Genomic DNA, 18132 nt, shown 5'->3' with positions numbered 1-18132 from the left:
TCAGTTTCTTCTATGAAATTCAAGTCTGACCAATTCAAAGTCAACACTTCTAGATAGAGTTTCTGATTATTTTACTGTCTCTGGTGTTAAACCAAAATATGTTTTTCACAGTAAAATCAGTTAAATTAATATACGGCTACATTTTTTTTCCCCTACAGATATTTTCTTTAAGACTCTAGACATACATAGCTCTCCTTTCAACACCTTTAATTATATATCTTTCCAAATTATAATCCATCCATCCATCCATTTTCTTACACCCCTGTCCCTAGTGGGGTCAGGAGGGCTGCTGGTGCCTCTCCAGCTAAAGTTCTGGGCGAGAGGCGGGGTCACCCTGGACAGGTCGCCAGGCTGTCGCAGGGCAACACAGAGACACACAACCATGCACACACTCTCACACACACACACACTCAAACCTAGGGACAATTTAGACAGACCAATTAACCTAACAGTCATGTTTTTGGACTTAATTAATTCAAAGACATCCGCAAGCAAACATATCGGATGTGAATTAGAAATGTATATTGATGACCTTTAGCTACCAAGAAACATCTTCTATTGTTCAGCAAAGACAAAAGATTTCCTGAGACATTCACTATGCAAAAAAAAAAAAAAAAAAAATCAAGCAATTACAAGTCTTTATCTGTTACATCAGCACTGAGACAAACATTAACTCATATCTACACTTTGAACACTAGAAAAAAAAATCATTAGATGGAAATTGGTCATCAAAGTCCAATATAAAGACTAAAAATTTTGGGCAGTTAAAATTTGCGTGAGTTAAAGAGAAGCAGTGGGTAGTGAATGATTACTTTTACACAGTTACATTTACTTGAGTAACTTTTAGGGGAAATAAGGTAGGATCAACTTTGCAACACAGTACTTTTTACTTATAATTTAGCAATATTACTATGAAGTATCACTACTCTTACTCAAGTAGTTTCTAGATACTGTACCCACGCTAAATAACTTCACTGAATAAAGTACATAAGTGTTTTAAGTCAAAAATAAACCAGAAACAGACACAGACCTGTTAAACTTAAAAATGCTTTGAATACAAGCTTTGCTGTTTTGACGTTAGTTTCTATCTGCAGCTGGTGAGACATTTAAAGGTCCAATAGATGCACAAACATTAGATATTGTCACTGGAAGTGCTTCACTTGAGTAAATTCTTAGATGGCTTCTTCTTACTCTTACTTCAGTACAATTTTTGGGTACCCTACCCACCTCTGTTTTTGTGTGAGTGTGTGCAGGAGTGGACACACTGCCATTTGACTGACAGCTGAGGTAATTATAGATCCTCTGTTGCAGTAACCCCCAATGCAACCTCTCAAGCTGAGTCTTTGCACTCTAGCACAGACGGACCCCAGCTCAGAAGCTGCTGCCAAACATTCCCTTCTTCTGCTGAGGAAATGTCCACTAAAATGGGCAAAGCGAGGAGAAGCAGTCAAATCAAGGAAGGCAGTAAATAAAAGGAGAAAAATTTACTTGAGAAATAAATAAGCTGACCATCTTATGAGAAAAAAGCATCAGAACGTTGATTGAATTTGGCTTGTAGTAAGAAATAGCGAAGTGCGGGAAGCAGAAACAGGGGTTGATGCAGATGGCGACCATGATATGTGGAGCCAAAATAAAACTGCCAGACTGAGCAGAAGTGAGAAAAGGTAACCTTTGTTCATTTGGAGGGAGGAGAGGTGAAGACAGCAAGAGTCAGAGAGGGGGAGGGAAACTAAAATAAAAAGTCTGACTGAGCTTGAGGTTGGTGCAATGTCAAAAAAAAAAACTCAGGAAAACAATATAATAGAGACAAGATAGCTTGTGCAAAGCTCTGTAGTAATTTCTACAATTATGTAATTGTTGCTAAAATTCACGTTATATTTAACTTTCAATTTGATAAAACATTCATCTTTACTTGATGTAATTCTCTGCTTTCTTTTTTCCACTTCAGCCTCTTTTCCTCTACCTCATCTGTCATAAAAACCCGAATTAGCCATTTCCTCTGAACCCATATGTGCTCCCCCTCCTTTTCAATCAGTCTTCATGTCTGGCTGCCTCTCTCTGATGTCTCTCTTGTTTCTTTTAACATAATCTATATGGCAAACTGATCAGAGGATTTGTCCTCTGTTGAGCAGTGTCAGCTCTGGGAGTATTTAATGTAAAGGGTCAAAGAGGCAGATTATATAAGTTAATGTGATGCAGAGTAGCTCAGAACAGCATTGGTTGATATACAACTGAATGAAAGATGCTACTGTTCTGCAGATGGAAAAACATTAAAACATCAGGATTTTAGAAGATATTAATCCTCCATCCTTTCATATAGCATTTTGTTCCTTTTCCACATTTGTGACTGTGTAGCCCACATTTTTTACATGAAATCCAAAAATCACAGTTCAGCTGAAAATAGACATGTTCAATTTATTATTGTGTTTGACATTTCAGGGTCAAGCTTTGATATATGGTTCTACATTTGAATTGAGTCTGCTTTGACTTCTGGTCAGTCCACTTTATGCTGTGTGTGATATTTCTGTTAGGTGGACCTAAACAAGCATTTATTCAACCCAGAAAACTCTGGGAAATGCACTTTTTCCAAGGCCATACACACTTTTTGATTATACTGTTGAAAAAAAATATGGATAAGGAAAATTGGAAAAATATTATAAGGAAAAAGACTTGGGAGATTTAGCTAAAAGCTGTTCTGAAGAATGGTAGACAATCATTAAAATTATGTATTCATAAGAGAGTCATAACCGTATGAAATTAATTTTACATCCTTTACGTGTTTCTCTTTTCCGTTGTTGCATGACCCCTCCATCTTTATTCCTGTATCAACTGGCTCTGCTTAGTGATAACCAGTGGCGCCCTCTGCTGGATGGTGGCCAAACTAGAACGTTGAAAGCTCTAGCTAATTTTAATCTAACAATTAATTGACAATTAATTGCAAGTCAATCAACTCTTTGCGTCATATATACCGCTCTGGAAAAATCATCGGTTTCTCTGATTTTACGATTTGTAGGTTTATGTTTGAGTAAAATGAACACTGCTCTTTTATTCTGTGAACAAAATGTCTCCAAAATTCCAAGCAAATATTTGGAATTTGCAGAAAATGAGAAATGGTCAAAATAACAAAAAAAGATTAAGTGCTTTCAGGACGTGAAGCAAAGAAAACAAGTTCATATTAATTTAGAAAGAACAATACTAATGTTTTAACTCAGGAAGAGTTCAGAAATCAATATTTAGTGGAAAAACCAGGAGGTTTTTAATGGGGTTCAGTGCGGTGGGCTCTTATTTTTTTCCAGAGCTGTATATACTTTAACTTAAGTGTCCTGGAGCAACACATAGTGTCTTTGGCACCTCGAGGGATCCTGTATATACCTTTATATATATACTTATGTAGTTCCATTCTTCCAGGCTGTGTCTCATTAAAAGTTTCACTAGCAGCTCCTCTATCAGTCCTCATGTACTTTTTATTCAAACAGTCTCATCATTACACATAAGATGTGAGCAATATCTTTTTACATCTCAAGAGAACTTGCCAGGAAGTATTCACATAAAACTGTGATTGTGAACAGAAGACAACATGGTGTTTTGAAATATAGTTGGGTCAGGCATAGATATTCATAGTTAATGAACTTGAAGTTGTGCGAATTGTTTAACTTTAAATTGAAAGAAAGAAGCAAAACTATTTCCAATCAACAAATGACAGGAATAGAACAGGGTTATCAGGATTTCTCAATACATTTATGAACTGACTAAAAGATGCTCATTTTAAAACTAATTGCAATGAGCACTTTAGCTTGGCAGCTGTAATGCTATTTATTCTGCAATATGGGCAAAAAAAACAGCAGAAATGTGGTAACAAGTCATTAACATTCTGGTCAACTATATTGTTGCAAAGCAGAGTTTTAATGCACCTGACCTCCATATAACCAAGCACTCCTTTGTGACAGTGAAATTGCATACAGTGATATTACAAAAAAAAAAAAAATCTTGCATATCTAGATAAAGGCATCAAACTGTGTTAAAACCATACGCTTAAAAAAAACTTATCTTTTAATTGATCTTTTAAATTGAATAAAACCTTTGAGGAATTGAGTTATATTCCGAGAAAAAGTTGATCATTTGTCAGGTGTGTGCTGCCTGTTGCATCACTATGGTATTGCCACTGGAAGTGAAACTGCAACAGCAGAAACATTCTTAACAGATGTAGATCATAGGAAATCCCCGGAGCTTTTCTAAAGTCTGGAATGCTTTTTGATGTTTTGCTCTTGGTCACCACTGTGCAGACTGGTTTTATCAGAAATATATCCAGTGACAGTGTGTGTTTCTGTGCAGCAGCGTGATGTGATGATGTGTTGTAGTAAATTCCCTGCCACACCAGGTTGAAACAGAATTAATATAAGTTAAATAATCATTGATAATAAACCTGCAGAGGTCCAATTAAACTGATAAGGCACTTTTAGTCTAGAAATTTCTCAAAATTATTTTAGCATAATTCGACTGAGTGTGTTTGTGAGTTGAGAAATTTTATCAAAAGGAAACCTGTAATTTGGAAATAAAAAAAAATCGTTTTTAGACATGTACTGGTGATTAAATTGGGGAACTGAATGTAGAAATGATTTGGATATAAAATAGTTAAAAATTGGGCTCCTTGTTAAATCTTTCCATCACAAAGATCTAAATAAACAATTCCCACCTAATGAAAGCAGGTGGTAAGTTGATGACGGAAAAGCCAAAGAGAATAAAAGCATTTCTGGCACAAACAAATTTAGGTCAAGGGTGTCAGAGGAGGTAAAATCAGCAAATTATACCTTCTGATTTTGCAGCACATTTCTCCAATCAATTAGATTGTTTAAGCATTGTTTCAAATGTAGTTGGTTTTCAAATTCAGAAAATGGAATTTAATTTAACAAACAAAACTAAAAGAACTGGGAAGGTGGATTGAAAATCACTAAAATCTTTTTTCAGAAAAGAACAGGATTCACAACATAATCATCTTCAATCTGCAGAAGTTTTAAACATATGTAGCCCTTAATGATTTGACAAAGTTATATTAAATGTGATTCCTTCTTGATACACTAAAATGTTTGTCTAAGACATTTCAGTAGTGTTTTGTTCATGTCAGAACTTGGAGGTTCTACAAGGTGAAAATTATTTGTATTGTCTGGATTTTAAGGAGTCTTACATCTTTGTATATTTCATCCAGTCTGCTTCCTTGATTAATTGTACATATGAAACACATAATACATGCAAAACATTGATTAAATTGAATAGCTTTGTGTATTCACCCCGGAGTTACTCTGAGCCAGTCCAGCACGGCGGCTTCTCCAATGAAAGGAGGTTGGAATATGAGATGTGGGTAAAATAGTTTAGGATCTCGCTTTAGAGCAGCAAAAGAGAGTAACACACACACACACACACATACATACATGCACACAATGCTTAGTCTCATCATATCTTCTGTTACAGTCATCTTTTCTCAATGAGGCACAGGAAGAAACAGCAAACAGAAGTACACACAACTTATCCTCATAACTGGGGATAATAATCACGATCCCAAGTTGCTTATTATTTGTTCCTTTCTGCTAACTCTGCCTTGTAATGGCCTGTTTCCATGTTGATTGTATTGTTTGTACTGAGCCTTCTGCTATTATTTTCCCTGGCTGTCCATGTTGCAGAGGTTTTAGATCCATGAATGTGCAATATACTGTGTAAACAAACCGTTGGCACTACAAAGAACTGAGAATTTCCATTTTTCATCCACTGCTAGGAACATAAAACATTCCATATTTTAAATCTATGTTTCCACTTTTAATAGGATCTCAGTTTTTCCCCCAAAAAGGAGATATTACACTGATCCTGTGTCACATGTGAATGATATTTATTCCTCTGAGTTTGTGTTAAAACCAGCATATATGTAGATAAATTGGTTTCTTTGTCTCACTGAAAGACACACGTAGATAAATTCTTTGTTTTTTAAAAGAATTATTATAATGATAAGTAGTTCGTTCATATTAACTAATGAATAAATTGTTCCCACTTCTTTCTTAGATGTTTTGTATATTGTTTATTTCCTTTTAACTCTTCTTCCAGTTTCTTTTTAAAGTCTGTTTGGCTGTGAACACAACAGTTTGACCTCAGTCACATGAAATAAGTCTAGATTTTGCTATAATTCTTATTTTTATTTTCTTTGGAAATAAAATAAAAATTTCCAAACACACCAAAACCAACAAAAGCAGAACCACTGAAAGCTATCCTTTGGTTATCTCCCTTTTTTCATGATTTGCACATCAATTGCTGTCTCTCTCTCTTACATTTCTTAACTTTCCTTTTGTTTTTTTCCCTCTTGCACATTTTATAAATTCATCCTCCCACATAAATGTTTTCATTTTGCTTTCAGCATTCTTTGCAAGCCTGTTTACATGAGGTTAGTGTTTGATTCGAGTTTGTGGCAGACTAATTTCACATACCAAAGGCACAAAAATCTATACCATATGACTACACCTGTTTATACTTGATTATTGCTATAAAAGACAACAGGTAGTACCAGAGTGGTATAAAATAAGCAAGGACTGTCTGTCTGTTTTTAATAACCAAACATGATAAGCTGCTTGTCATCCAGGTATTGGCAGCAGGGCTGAAATATTTGTGTCATTGTCTCGTATGTCAGGTACATTAGTCTAAGCGTGGACTGGGGCTGATGCTGCACTGTAAAACCCAAACTACTGCAACCAGTGGTTAATGAGGTGTGTTCAGTGCTCTGGCATCTCTAACTATTATCTAGCATTCAGGGGAACAAAGCGGCGCAAGGCTATTGATTATCTATTTGACACGGTGCGGAAGCAGGGAGGGCAGGAAAAGAACAGGGGTGACAAGGACAGCCTGACAAATCAAGCATAAACTTTGATTTGCAGAGTTTGTGCGTTCAGGAAAATTGCTTTTTTTTTCTGTTTGAGTTAGAATGGAAAGGATTCAAAACAGGAAGAAAATGATTGTTAAAATTATCCCTAGTTTCTATTTTAAGGCAGAGTCACTTCAAGATTTGTTATGTTCTGTCTTCTCAACTTCAGTTTGCTGCTTCAAACAAACTTTTCATTCCACAACTGTGACACAGAAATTGTTCACTTTTTAATGTCACTTTTGCTTTAGTAAAATATCTAGGATGAATTCAAAGCATTTTAAGTGGTTATTTTATCTCATGCGGCCTTCAAACGCAGCATCCTTTATGTTAATAGACAGCCAGGTTTTGTAAAGGAATTACATTTAAATAGTGATTTTTATAAAGATATTACAGATATTTATCCCACTTAATTTATATATATTCAAATTTTCTTTTCCTGGTCCTTTTTTTCAATCTTGACAAGGAACAGGTATGGGATGCAGGCAGTTCAGTTCAGAGCCTGTACTCCTCTGCAGCCATGTTCTCACACTGTCTTGTTAAAAAATACATGGATGTCCTTGGAAGATGTCAATTTGAAAGCAACATATGTTGCTCTAAAATCTCAATGTACTTTCCTGCATTAATGCAGCCATCACATAAGCCCAAGTGACCTCTCCCAAGGGGACTTATACAACCCCGTATACATTAATGCTCTTCTTTTGCATGTTTTTTTGAATGATGCAAACTTACACAAGGAACGAAAGACACCCGAGTCATTTACAGATATGTTAACTGTTACAGGTTTATGATATTTCTAACACCCGATATTAAATGTAGTGTGTCCATTTAATTTGCAAAATGGATAAAGAGAACAACCAAACATCGTCTTCTTGAAGGTTTTATCAGGTGTTTTTTAAGTGATCAATCATTTTCATTGAATGTGAAACAAAATAGTAAGCTGCTTCAAGTTCAGGTGAACAATAGGAAGTAACCTTGTTATCTTTCTTTGCTGTTCCACTGGATTGAATCTCTGTTGGCTCAATAAGTTCTGGTGTTAAACACAAAACATAACTAGTGCTGGCCTGTATGAATCAAGCCTGCTCTCCTCAAGGGCGTCTGCAGACACCAAAACAACAGAGAACTGAAACTGAAAACAAAATGTCAGTGTGAAAATTGTTTGAGTTCTTTGCTTTAATGTATACATTTAGTTTCAATTAATATTTTTTTCACCATCCGTTTTTGTACCACTTTCAAAAGCATATTTTTCAGTAAATTGATTTTAGAGTCGATGTTGATCTTTTCAGTTGCAATTCTATCTTTAACTACAAATATTTCTTTTCGGTTTCATTTTAAGCTTTCATCGTTTCAGTCCCATAAAATCAGTCACTCAATATAGGAAGGAGAAGGGAAACAAAAACACGAAACTGTGGTAATTTGTATTTAGCTGAATGACTAAATTCCTCATTATGGTGAATATGACGTCTGTCAGTTTACGGCTGTTTCCCTGCTTGATTAAAATGTCAAATTTGCATCCATCTAGTGTCATACATTTAACAGTAAATGAATGTGGTGGGCTCATGAGCTTTTGTGAAAAGGTAAGTGAGCTGCCGTCACAGTGAGTGTTGCGTTTCTGCCCGACACAGCACAACGTGACAGACCATCCATTTTGTCTCAGATGAAGAGGCCCCCCAGGGAAAGGAGCCCCCGTCTCAGACGTCCACCTCCAGAGGTCCTGTCCACACAGGCCCTCCTTCCTCAAAGTCATCAGATAGAGACAGACATCAATATACAGAATTGACCAGCGGTGTGAAAGAGTAGATGTGTTACTTCAGGGTCACAGGATCATCTTCATGTTAAATGGTCAATCTCGCAGTCATTCAAGTGCAGAGGCTGGTGCTTAAATCACTATGTGTATGTCTGCAAGTGTCTCCCTGGGGTTTTATGAATGTTACTGCGCACAGATAAGTAGAAAGGCATCAAATAACTGGCTTCATGTTTCATTTCTCGTAGGGCTTTTTCCTGGCTTAGCCAAGGTAAGAGGTTATCAGCGATAGAGGGAAAATAGGATTTAGTACAGCGTGCTTTCTACTCGCAGCAAGGTAGAGGCAGAAATTAGAGCAGGGTGAAAATGGAGATTGGAGACGTGCAGAAGTGCAGGGAAGAACAATAAAACAGATGAAGCCATCAGGAAGAAGAGAATTCGCAAAATTGCTGCACATACAATTTTCAGCTTTACAATACATATTTCACTTTTTAATCTGTAGTTAGCATGATGATGTCATTTTGGATCAGGTTTCTCCATGTGGCATTAAAACTGTGCAAAGTCTTGTGAATGCAGCGTAATATATAAATCTTTAAAAGCTGCAAGCTCATCACAGAAAAGCACATAAAAGATTTACAAAATAACAGGAGAGACAAATGCAACTCATGAAATGCGTATTATTTTTCAGCTGAGTGTATGAAATGAACATTGTTTCGAGAAAATGTTTAGCCTTAAACAAGAAAGGAAATAATTTTACCAGGTGTACCAAACATTACATTCATTGTTTATGCGGAAAGTTTCTATTATAACAGGAATCCAGGAACATAAAGAGTTTATGCTGATTCTGCTAAAGAACTTAAATTAGTTCCTGCAAAATATGGAGGACATCTCCAACTAAGGAGTGTTTTTTTTTTTACGTTGTTTCCCTTTGTTTTAGTAAATATTACTGGCATCTCATCTTTATCTCTGGACCCTAAAAGGTTATTTGAAAGCATCACAGAAGGATGAACATGTGAATATGCTGGGCTTTTAGGAAGATTATAAGATTATAAGCTGTGGAAACCCATTGGCGCTTAGCTGCCTGTGTGCACACTACATGTTTGTTTAATAAAGTGTGACATGCAGTAGGTTACTGGGTGGTCAAAGATGCAAGAAGAGAAAAGGAATGGAAAGAAAAGAGATGAAAAGAGAAAAGGAAAGAAAGAGGTTAAGAAAAAAGAGGAGTTTAAAACAGTGAGAAGCTGAGGTCTAAATAATAATGTAGTAACAATTTGAAATAAATAACAAAACCCCATGTGAATTAGATGCACGTTTGTCTTTTAATGCTCGTCTTTACTATGTGCCGCACTTTGTTTCAGATGTGGTTGTTTTAAAGTGCTTTATAAATCAAGCTGGTATGGTATGGATGCTTCTTTAAGTTTGTGCCAAATGGTATAAAATCACAAATCAATTTTACCAAAATCTTTTGACCCCTGAACGGAGCATGTTCCTAAGACTCTCAAATTTCCTTTTTATTTAAATGTTGCTGCCTAGTTTAAATCTAATTAAGCAAAACTCGTAGTTATCTTTGTCTAGTAGTGCATCTATAAGTGTGGCTTATAAGATTTCATAGATGGCAGTGGTGAACTGATCAGTTCAAGACATTGAAAATTCTGGGTTATTAAAAAAGGTACTTTGTTTCAAATGTCATTTTTGGATTACAGCCACTGATTCGTTTGATCTGTATTTTACATTTTCGTCCACCTGTTTTATTTGTGTCAATTAAAACGCTAACAGCGTTGATAAAAACAAAAGCTCAAAGCACCTTAAAACCTGAACATTTGTCTATTAAACAGTATCAAAGCAGGACAACCAGTGCCAAACCAAATGTGTAGGAGTCACATAAACTCATTATTATGAGACTTTAATTAAGTGCTGCAGAGTTGGAGGGTATATGGCCTTGAGAATATATGCTACAATGAGCATTTCAGTAATTATTGTTAATGTGGAGCATCGAGCTGTGAACTAGACGTGCACTACCAGCATAATCCCAAATTCCAGCCTTCATTCATTGACACGTAAAGAGATTATGATAATTGCGCCTCACAGTGTGGATTTGAGAAGCACATGTTCTTTAATGGTGCTGCACACCTCCACAGCATAGCGCTCAATGTTCAGGTCGTACTCAGCGATCTGCGTCCATGTGCATCTAGAGCTTATGCAAAGGAGAATGAACATTAGCTGAGCATAAGTTAACACTTTAAAGTCAGTGGATCTGAGAGGCTCACGATGAATCGAGCTCCAGTGGACTGACAATTTGATTCTCGCTGCTTTGACTGTGGAAAACATCCAGCTCCAACGCTTGGAAGGACAACTGGGCAGCAGTAGGCACACATTATCAAGTAAATAAACAAAACATTCAAAGGCCAACATTCTCAGTGTAAACTTTATAAAACTGGGCTTGATCATTTTAAACAATAATGAAGATTGGAAGTATGATAAAGCTGGAATCTGCAGTAAATTCAGCTATTTGTCCAGAGATATAAATGTTTTAATAGTAAAAACTGTACTGCTTTAACCCTTGCATCATTTTCGGGGGGAATTGATTTGTTTAAATTGACAATGTAATTTAGAATTGTAAAATGTTTCTTTAAATATCCATCAACCCAAATACATAGGCACTTTGAGAAAACCTTGACTTATTTATATCTAAAGCTGTTACATGAATGATACTTTTGCATTTCCAGTTTATTTTCTTTTCCCTTTTATTCCCTATTACCAAGTATTTGACTATAAATATGATTAAAATCCTCAAAGTGCTAAATATTAAGTTCCTATAATCTCAGATGATCAAATGTTTGGAGTCAAATTTGATATTTTCCCAACTTTTGAGAAAGCAACCATATTTTTCCAGGGAAATGTTTTAATGATGACATGATTATGTTAAAAATAACTATCAGACCACAACAATTATGCACTTTATTTTTTAAGCGCTTCAGTGTCTGTGGTGACAAGCACTTTTTTAGACACAGTTTTAATCAATCTGCATATGATGCAATAAACCTTTCCAGGTTGGGAAAACACAACTGGTCCATAAAATATAGGCTTCATTGATGACATTTTTCTCCCCCAGAAGTAAGGTATCTCCTATGGAAGTCTAACTATTGCTTTACTTTCATCTTTATGGGATTATTTAAAGAAAATGAATACAATACAAAAACCTCTCATTGGTCATGTTTGGCTATATATTACATAGCCAAGTATTGCATATTTAAACCAACATATTGAGAGGCAACTTACATATTTCATAAATGAAATCATGCCAAAATATGAGTTTTCATATATGAGTGTACATATATTCAATATTTTTATATGAAATGTTTTCTAAATTCATATTATATAAATGTATGACATTTTCATGTTGGGCTCCAACGACTCTTTTAAATGTCATCCATGCAAAAGTTGAAATCTCAAACATTTGTTTCCACAGAAGAAGCTCACAGCGACAGAAACCTGCAGTGATGTGACTCATTTATCAACATCAAACTCGGTTTCTTAACTGTGACAGTCCCTGACTGCATATGTTAAATGAATGTACAGCAAATGAATGCAGTCTCGTGCAGGAAGTCAGATGTGAAAGGACAACTGTGGATAATTACAGTCACACTAACAAGAAGCTACAGATGAGCACGTGCGTACAGTTATGTCACGTCATCACAACTGTCCAGAACGTGAAAAACGCTTCACTAATGTCGAGTTCTGCTGCAGAAAGACAGCAAAAATTAAGAGTGAAAAGGGAAACATCCATGAGTTTAGAAATAATACCTGCAAAGTTTTCATGTCAAATCTGTAATTGTTTGAAAAGTCTGTAAGAAAAATAAACATCTGTAAATGTGAAAGTTAAGTTTAGTAAACACTTTAAGTGTTCACTTGTGAATTATGCAGAAGATCCTGTTGGAGAATGAAAATTAGGCAATTCTTTATACTTAAACATCCTCTGCTTTGTCTTTATACCACAGAGCTGGCCTGAGATGCTCATGCTTTATGCTCACTGTCTTTACTGTCAACCACACAAATGGCGTTTGGATTTTAACAGGAATTTAAGTGTATGTAAAACTACAAATAAAGTGACTAGAAAGTGAATCTGTAATTTCAATGAATGATTAATGCTCTTCATCGCTCCATCAGTGATTCAGGCTTTAATCCCGGTATGTACAGGAAGCTGTCTTTACCAAAACATGTTCCGTTTATGTGAAATTGGCAAACCAACTGTGAATGTTTTCCTCTAATAGCTAAAAAGAGAGAGATTTTCAAATCTGGCAGAATACGTCATGGCTCACAGTTTTACATTTTTTGAAGAGCGTAAGACTCTGGCATTCGGCCCTTTTGAGGACTTTCTCTTTCTTGACTGAAGAACATATTGCATGTTATTCCAAGATTCCCAAACTGGGGTAAGCGTACCTCTAGGAGTTTTTCAGCTCTCCTGAGGAATGAACAAAAAGAGTCTAGTGCAGCATCATATTGTTAAGGATGATCCTCATTTACTTCGAGAATCTTATAAAGCAAGCACTTGTTTCAAAAATCCAGAGAATTTGAATCCTAAAAATGACGAAGTAGAAATTTTGAGCTCAACTTTCTCTCAAAATCTCTCTGTGATGTTTTTTTACCTCCTTTGCTGAAAAATCTGCTTCTCAGAAATGTTTTTTTCCCTCTTGTATGTGTTTTTCTGCTCTTTTTCTGCCCACTATCTCTTGCGTCACTCTGAGCTTATAACTTCCTCAGCGTACGTGAACGTGTTCGCATTCCTCCATCGGAAACTTTACAGCATGGGTGAATGCGTTTCTTGCTCTGACTGTGTCATGAGATGACGGTATTCTGTCAGATGAGAAGTCGTGAACAATCTTGTTTAAAATCTTGTTGCAACATTGCGCATTAGCTCACCCTTTGATCTGCACTGTTTCTGTGTGCGCCCAAGGCAACTGAGGGGTGCAAAAGCAGCAGGCGAACCATGGATCAGTTGGGCACGGCGAGGAGATTTCATATTCCTGAATTTCATCTGAGCGTAATCCGGCCTGTGACGGTGCAAAAAGTATTTTCATACTGCCAGCCGCCGTCCGTTCCATCTCCTCTCACATGAGCTTACTGTATGCATTGGTGCCCGAGCAATGAGGCAATTGGAGCTTACTCAGTTTAGGCCTGCCAGGTTCAGCTTTTGCTTCCTCACTTTTTCTTTTTTATGTTTTTTTTTTTTTTTTAGAAGTTGAATCATCAACATATGGTCCCAGAAAATTGGGTGATTAGACATAAGCAGCTTATTTTAATAATTTGTTTATTTTTAGCCAGTCGAACTTAAAAAAAAAAAGTTGGAGAAAAAACAGGAATGAAATGCTGAACAAACTTAAAGAAGATTTTTCTCTCTCTCTCTTTGCTATGCACTCACATGCTGTGAGCTCACAGGCCGGCGTGAGACTGAGCTGCTCTGATTACAGGGTTCCTCTGAGGTATGTGGAAAAATATATAGTTTTAGATTCATCTTTGAACTTACAGACAGACAGACAGACAGACAGACAGACAGACAGACAGACAGATAGATAGATAGATAGATAGATAGATAGATAGATAGATAGATAGATAGATAGATAGATAGATAGATAGATAGATAATGTTCAACCTAAGCACTAAATACTATTTTAAAACTGTCCAAAATAATTTTGATAATACAAAACATTGCCTAGAATCAAGCAACCTGGACTTTTACTGCACAGGTTGGCTTTATCTTACTTAATTTTAGATATTATTGAGCAAAAATCTCTTGTTGTTGCTCTTGTTCTGCCCTTCCTGACTGGTGAGTGGCTCTTGAGCCCGCCAATTACAAAAAATAGGATGTGCAGCAAAAACAACCCGTCTTTCGTCAATGCGTGCACTTGGGTTATGGAATGAGAATCTTTTTGTGATGGATGAAACAGCAGGTGTTAACCAGATGTAAATCCATGCATGGATACAGATGTCAGTTTTTGATGAAGCTTTGCATTTCCAGCTCAAAGTTTTAACCATTCAGTCTTTTAGCATAATTAAAGCTGAAAAAGTTGCTTAAAATAAATACATCATTAATTCACATGATATTTTTGATTAGCAAAAGGCCTAAACAAATCAAGAAGGAAGGAATAAATTGCTTTGCCTTATAAAAAGAATATGTTGCTCTGTGAGATATGTGTGGGTACCAATGCTACTAAACAAGCTAAAACTGAGTCCTTCATTATCAAAGGTTCAGTATTCTTTTGATTTTCTTTGTGAGAAACGTGTCTCCGCATGATGAAAATCGATCATATACAACCTCCATTAATCTTACTCTCACTTGTGTGAGAAAAGAGCCTCTTTTTTTAAAAAAAGCTCTGTTTCTGTGCGTGTGTTGCCTCTCTGGGCTCCCTGGCGAGGTGCTCAGTGTGCAGCTTGTGCTAACACACGCAGAAACATTGACCATTAAAACAGAAAAACACACCCTGATGCACACTCATACAGAGCACAAAGATGCACACACCCACACACAAACACAGAGCGAGTAATCTGTCTGATTGAAAGAGCTTTCAGATGGGTAATTAAATTTCCCAATGATCCGCTGCGGTGGCTACACGGGAATTCAGCTTTCAGAGGTGAGCGGACGACCAAGACCACTGCAATAACACACAGCTACTGCCACATTCACGGGGGGCGCGGGGGATTATATTTCATTTTGACAAGGACAAGATAAACAGTGGAGCCTTTAACGACCATTAGCTCAACCTTAACCTCCATCTTTAGCACTTCTGCAATCCCTGTGAAAAACACACACACGCACACCCTTAGCGTTTCCTTCAGCAGTGAGGCAGTGGTAGCCGCACTGCTGTTCCTGGTTATGTTATAATCCATTTACTGTCAAACAGTAATGAGGTGGGGAAATACTCAAAAATTGTACTGAAGTAAAAGTAGCACTACTACATAGTTTTCTCAAGTAAAAGTAAAAAGTAGTCGTCCAAGAAATTACTCGAGTAAAAAAGTATTTGGTAAAAAGTCTCAAATTATAAATCATTTAATATTAAACACTTGCATAAGGGAAAAAAGTATAAAGTAAAAAAAAGTTGGTATTTTAATATAATAATAACTAATTTTAACAATGTGTGTCTGTGTTTGGTGATTTTTTATTTTTATTTTCTGGTTACAGAAAATTTACTCAAGTAAGAGTAGCGATACGTCCTAATAAAATTATGCAAAATTAAAAAGGTAAGGGAAGGTAATCTTATTTATATAGCACGTTTTCAGCAACAAGGCAATTCAAAGTGCTTTAGAAGGAAATACAACAAAACAACAAACCAAAGGAAAGAGCAAAAGAAGAAAAACAAAAAAGTAAAAAAAAAAAAAGTTCAGGATGGTAAAGATACTCTTAAAAGTTTTTTGTTGTTTTTTTTCCAAATGTAATTGAGCAAATGTAACCAACTCTGCTGTTAAGCAGTCTGGACAGGTTTCCAGAACATCTCAAAAACACACAACATATTGATTTAAATTCAGACAAAATTTAATATTTCTCACTAAAACACCCATGTGGTCTGTTCAGGCATAACTGGGTTGTGATTATCAGCATAGAACCATTAATAGGACTTCAGATTACTGATTGTTTAGCTCATTAATATAAAAACAGTGACTGGATGGATGTGATACTAAAGAACATTGTGTAGTTGTTATGACCGGAAAAGTGTTAAATTAGTCCAGTCCATTTAACTTTGGAAGACAACATTGATCTTACTGGTGATTAAGAATTACCAGTGAACCCGTTATACCTGAAGAAAACCACAGCATTAACAGGACGTATAAATTTGATTTAAAAAGTTATTTGCCACATGAGCCCAGAATTTTCTTGAAGTATTTCAAACTATCATGTTACAAAATCTCAATAAACTCAAAAGAAAATAATAAAAAATGTCCCTTCCACCAATGAATACTGCTAAAAGGTAGCTCAGGGAAAAATGTCTTGCTTTTGTCTTTCCTGTTTCTTGTGTAGCAGTTGGTTAGTTTCACTTACAGTACACGTCCTCCTCTGCGGAAATAAATGAGCAGCATTATTAGGAGAGCGTGTCATCTGTTCACAGCAAATACAGGCTTAGAAACACAATAACAGCTGCCTGTTGGGCTAAATGTAGCGTAACGGCAGCAACGAGAGGAACAGAGGTTATAAAAGCGCGGTGTGATTTGATCACCAATTGGCATGGCAACCAGCCCCAACCAAGCAGCCTAAATTAATTGAGGTCTCCCAACTGTAACAAAGGCCAAGGAAGCCGAGCTGCTCGGGTGCCATGTGAGCTCAAAAGGCAATGGGAGCAGGTTCAACGCACATCTGGATCCTTCACTGGAAAACACCACTTAGCAGGGCTTTAGAAACTTGTAAGGTGCCTCATTTTAATAGAGGGAGTTTATTCATTCCTGCAGGGAAACTCTCTGTGCTTCTCACCGTCTCTTCTGCACTAGAAGGTCAGCAGAGGGAGCTGAGAACACAGCAGGATCCCTCGAGGTGGCAAAGACACTGTGTGTTGCTCAAGGACACTTGAGTAAAAGTATATCCAGCTCTGGAAAAAATGAAGAGCCCACTGCACTGAACCCCGTAGAAAACCTCCTGGTTATGTCTGAACTCTTCCTGAGTTAAAACATCAGTGTTTCTAAATGAATATGAATTTGTTTTCTTTGCATCGTCTGAAAGCATCTTTTTCTGTTATTTTGACCCTTTCTCATTTTCTGCAAATAAACATTACATTTTTGCTTGGAATTTCAGAGACATGTCAGTAGTTCATAGAATAAAAGAGCAATTTTACTCAAACATATACCTAGAAAAAGTAAAATCAGAGAACAAATCATTAGTGGTCTCTTAATTTTTTCCAGAGCTGTATGTGTAAGAGAAAGAGAGAGAGAAAGAACTAAATAAAGTAATTATAAAAGTATGTAAATAACACAAACTGCCGTACTTTGCATGTTGCGGGTTGTTTTAACATTTTGATACTTTTTTTGTAGTTTCTTTGTCCAAAAAGAACTATCTTGCTCCAATCTGACCACAGCTCTTTCTTCCACATATTTGCTGGCTTGTGCCAAATTTTAAATTGAACTTTTTATGAATTTCTTTCAACAACCGTTTTCTTTTTTCTTGCATCTCTTCCAGAAAGGTCAGATTTGTGGAGTGCACAACTATTAGGTGTGTTGTTAATTCTCTGCACCTCCTCCAGGCCTCTTATTGATCTCTTTGCTCAGCTTGTCAGCTTTGGTAGACGCTCATGTTTTGGTTAGTTTGCACCCAAACATGACCCCTCTGTTTTTCGATGATAAATTGAACAGTTCTCCATTAGATGTTCAAAGCTTGGGATATTGGTTTGTAACCTAATTCTGCTTTAAGCTTCTCCCTAAATGTATCCCTGAAATGTCAGGAGTGTTCCTTGGCTAACATGATGATCTTTGCTCTCTGAAGTTCTCTCATAAACCTCAGAGGCCGTCCGGGAAC

General features: G+C 36.4%; 1 protein-coding gene across 1 annotated transcript in view; it reads right to left on the bottom strand.

Moving 5' to 3' along the window:
• Window positions 1-18132, bottom strand: part of rtn4rl1a (reticulon 4 receptor-like 1a) — a 99977-nt gene that overhangs the window by 36628 nt on the left and 45217 nt on the right. The window lies entirely within an intron of this gene.

Source organism: Poecilia formosa, unplaced genomic scaffold (assembly GCF_000485575.1).
Source record: "Poecilia formosa unplaced genomic scaffold, Poecilia_formosa-5.1.2 Scaffold3, whole genome shotgun sequence".
NCBI lineage: Eukaryota > Metazoa > Chordata > Actinopteri > Cyprinodontiformes > Poeciliidae > Poecilia > Poecilia formosa.
The sequence above is the reverse complement of the archived record's forward strand: the minus strand, read 5'-3'. Positions and strand labels throughout refer to the sequence as shown.